The sequence below is a fragment of the Montipora capricornis genome, chromosome 11, assembly GCF_036669925.1.
Source record: "Montipora capricornis isolate CH-2021 chromosome 11, ASM3666992v2, whole genome shotgun sequence".
Taxonomy (NCBI): domain Eukaryota; kingdom Metazoa; phylum Cnidaria; class Anthozoa; order Scleractinia; family Acroporidae; genus Montipora; species Montipora capricornis.
Window position 1 is genome coordinate 27806504 of NC_090893.1, and position 4669 is coordinate 27811172.

Sequence of the window (4669 nt, forward strand, 5' to 3'; positions counted from 1 at the left end):
CCCGACCTTTAATTATGTAAAGTTATGGTAAATTGCAACATTCTACAATTTTCTCAGACGCATTTCTGACCACCTCATCTCTGCGAAGCGAAGAGGCTTTCTTATTGTCGGAGCTTGTCACTGGTGACGTCACGATGTTATTTCATTTCAGCCAATCAGTATTTTGCGTCCAAAAGTTGGACGCGACATTCAGAATACAAAGCCTTGCGGGCAGGCTCTCATTCTACCCCCAACCCCAGTCCCTCGGAGGGCCTGCTCGCAGGCTACTCTCCCCCTTCTTTTAAAACTTATCACACGCCTTCTGGAGCTCGAGGTCTTAACCCTGGTGTATGTTTTTTTTAATCACACTACATAAGATGACCGGCGGAAAAAAGCACGTTTCGCTAGATAATATGTCAAAGGGGGCACCGTATAAGTTGACGATATCGCCTATAGCCGAATCACTTTTGCCAAGGTTGTGAAACAATTGTGGCTTCGTGCCAAACGAGGCACGTGCTACAGTTCAGAAAACAATTTCCGGAAAATAGGAATAAAGAGAGACCAGGTTGCTTCCAAAAGCTCAAAGGAAGTGGAATAACTTTGAATTTAGTCCTCTTGCTTGTAGCCCTCAGAATTTGGAGTGCATCAAGTGCGACTTTCTCCCGTTTATCGACAAGGATATCATCTTGACCACTTCGAGTGACTCGGTGAAGAATAAATGACGCTTGAGGTACTTTTTATGTTCTTGGGTCTCTGTTACGCCGTATGTAATAACTCGAATCTGTTGAAAGGGTGTCGTTAGTTCCTGTTATTAGTAGCTATAGTGTGCTTATTCCATTGAATACAACACTTAATGAGTAGTACTTTTCTTTGTTGCTGTTTATTGTGTCATTGTACTAGGAGACTTTGAGTTACGGTTTTTGCGGATGAAGTTTGAAATGGGACCTTTCAAATGAGAGCTACTGAAGAGTACTTTCTTGAGTGTTTTCAGATAGTCAAGGCATCCCTCAACCTTTAGAGAACTGACCAAAATCACAGAAGAGTATCATCAGACTGAAAGCTGAGAAGCTTGGTGATGCCTTCTATTGTGCTGTTCGAAGTAGTTGCCTCTGAAACTGTGGATTAAAAAAATGCATCATTTTTTTCAGTTGAAAACATCAATTGTAATTTATTACAGATTATCGAGTCTCCATCCTTTTAGGGGGTATGGAGCAAGAGAAAAATAAGCACCAATTACCGCACTGCATCCTCTTTGTCACACTTTGAAATATGTTATTTTTAATTCTGCGCTAAGGTTATCGACTTCAGATCAATAATAATTGAGCACTATGACCAAACGTGCATATGTGTTATTGTAAAAAAGAAAAAAATTGATGTAGTTATGTCTGAAAACATCTAAATTACACGATAATGGCATGTAGGTAGGCGCAGGTATCCGCGAGCTGCAATGTGTCTAAATTCCCGGCGGCCGGGCAAGGTTTGAATAGAATTAAATATACGTATATACAAAAAAATTTACATAGAAGATATAGACCACCATCGAAAAGGCGACCAAGCATTTCAGTGCAACTTGCATGCGCAAGAAGAACGAAAATTTGGAAATTCTGTCTGAAGCTTAATGAAGGTAACCTTTGCTGTTTTGAAAGCTTTTCGGTGTTCAAAATTCTGGTACAATCATCTCATTTGGTCAAGTAAAATCAGTTTTTACCATCGGGAAGCGCCACAGCGAACTTGGTCGAGCTAATTTCCAAAGGGAATTTTTTGTGATGCCCAAAAATTCCAGATCATTTTTTGGAACATTTTTTTTTTTGCAGCAATCTGACTCATGACCCGGAAGGGACCAAATAAATTTGTCTTTGTGCCAAAAAAGATTGGCCGGCATCATGTCGACAGCGCAAATAACTGGACTTTAATTTAATTAAACGAAAATGAATCAAGGGATTATATTGATTAACTGCCGGAGTTTATTCTTGGTCTTCACGTTACGTCATCAAAATTTTAAAAAAAGGGAATTATCAGTCCTTTTGAGGTTTTAGTTTAGTTTAGTTTGTTAGAACAGCTGAAGACTTATGTTTTCACAAATTTTCAGTTTGATAGGGTTTTTCGTCTTGTGGTAAAGCAAGGCTGAGAATGCTGTCACGTGGGTTAACAAGTGACTTACACATTGAGATTTTTGCAGTCTGAACATTCCTTGTATGAGAATAAGTACTCATACAGATGTTTATGAGCCCTCAGAAGACGACTACAGGCTTTTCATAGCAAAACTCGATGACATATGTTTTTGTTCGCTTCCGGTCGCCATATTTGTGCCACTCACAGGCTCCATACAAAGCCTTTTAAATTTGAGTGAAACATTTCTTTGATCATTTCCTGCAAGATACATCGCACAGCCCCGAACCTTTGAGAGACTGTTTGAATATTCATCTTCTTTTATTTCTTTGATTCTTGACTTTATTTGTTTGATGGTTTGGATGATGGTGTGACAGTGAAAACCGGGAGCCTGTTTTGCTGATGAGTGAGATAATGCGGATAGTTTTCAAGTGACGTCATCGCCTCCATGCTGGTGGACGAAAACAAAAAATAATCTCTCATTAGCTTCTTTTGGTGGTCCACCAGAAATAATACATTTCTCTATTGTTATTGTGTCTCTAGAGATTGGTTGAAGGCATCCTGTTTTTGTCTTTAAAATGTCTCAAGGTCGGATGCTTTTATGCGAAAAATCTTTTGAAGTCACCACTTCCTCCTTTCATCAAAAATATTTCATTAATTAACACCTGATCTTTTTCCTTAATTCTTAAGGTATGATTTGGCGTGAGTAAAAGTCCTTCATAATTCTAATTTCGGTTCAGTTATAACATGACTACTTTGCAATAACCTCAGAGTTTTTAGTTCAAGGTAAAAAAAAAAGATAGACAGTTCTGATAATCTCTTGTCATGTAGCTTGGTTATAAGGTCTGTCCTAACAGCTGACGTGATATTTGACAAAAGGAAAATATTTGTTTTTGCACAGAACAAACATCTGGAACCATTTTGCGACATTTGGGGGTATTTCTATGGGTTTTTGGTAGGATCAAGTTTTGAAACAGAGAAAATTCTCGAACTAAATGCTTCGCCGTTTTCTTCAAGTGAATTGGATGGCAACTCTCAAGCATTTTCTAGTACCGCTACATCCATCGTCTGGGATATTTCCTTATTAGGTTTTCCATTGAGAAAATACAATTCAAGGCGCTAGGCCAGGGAGTTACTGGGCAATGATCACGGTATTACCGAAGGGGCTTAACCCTTACGTAAGAACTTAATAATGCACTTTATCTTCAAGTGTCAACTCAACCTCGTTCCCAGGGTTCTCTCCTACGAGTAGGAGAGAACCCTGGGAGCGAGGCTGGTGTCAACTGTATTTAGGGGTGGGACACTAATTCGGGATACCGTACAGAAATCAAATCAAATCAAACAGGTTGCTGACCAGAGGTTTTCGTTAAAACAATGGTTTGCTCAGTCTCGCGGGCTCAGGAAACCTGGTTGTGGTCATTGTTATGTAAGGTTTTTCAATCAAACAACCATTACCAAATCGCAGGTTGGGCTTTGAGGAGAGGGGAAAACTGAAGGACATGGGAATATCTGAACACTGAGAGAGGAAAACCGAAGTGCCCGGAGAAAAAAGCTCTCGTGGCAGAGTAGAGAACAAACAAACTTAACCTACACGTGACGCCAAGTTTGCGAATCGAGCCTGGGTAACACTTGTGGGCGGCGAGTGCTCTCACCACTGTGCCATCCTTGCTCCATTGCAGTTTAACCTGTTCCAAAACTGACAGAAAAGAGCGTGAGCACCTATATTGGATAGTTTTTCGCGTTTAACGCCTAAAGCCTAAAGGCGGTCAAATGCGTTTGATTGCAGTGTCGTCATTTCTTTAAGTTAATGCAAAACATTGTGTTTACAGATAGCCAGTCACGAATTACACAGGTTTGGATCAGAGGAACGGAACATTGAGGAATTTTAGACAAAGAGGTGAGTAATGTTTGTCTTGAATGATCCGTGATAAAACGGTTAACCTGTAAATGCAATATTATCAATACATGAATTTTCTCTTGACTATGTTGAATTAATAGTATTGTTTTAAACAGTATACTGAGTTTGCATTTATTACTTTGTAAAAGGCCAATTGATACACTATTTTTCTTATAAGAACGTGTAATTTGCAAAGAAGTGAGGCTGAATCGTTTTAGCAATTTGAGCCTGAAAACCTTCTCAGGTTTACTGGTGTACTAAATTCGATTACAAACTGAGTTGTTCTTCAAGGTGTAACATACAATACGAAAACCACGTTGTCAAAGGTAAAAAACGATCCTAAGTGTGTGTTAATTGTCCTTTTAGACTGCCGTTTTACATTTCTTTCACCTTTATTTATACTACTCACAAAACAAAATACGGTAACAATTGAACAAAATAAAGACGTTCTTAACTCTCAGCTGACTGGGTGTGTTCTTAATATTTGCTAAAAATTTCGGTTGATCCCAGCCTGAACGTATTTTTAAAAACAGTTTTTACAAAGGAGAAGTGTAAATATTTTGTTTGGGTTTACAGCAGTGACAAAGGCTGTAGCTTCCGTTTGGGCTCTTGCCTTAACAAAACACATTCTTTGACCGTTTCATTCTCACGATCAAAACGTCCAATCTCCCAACTATTACCATA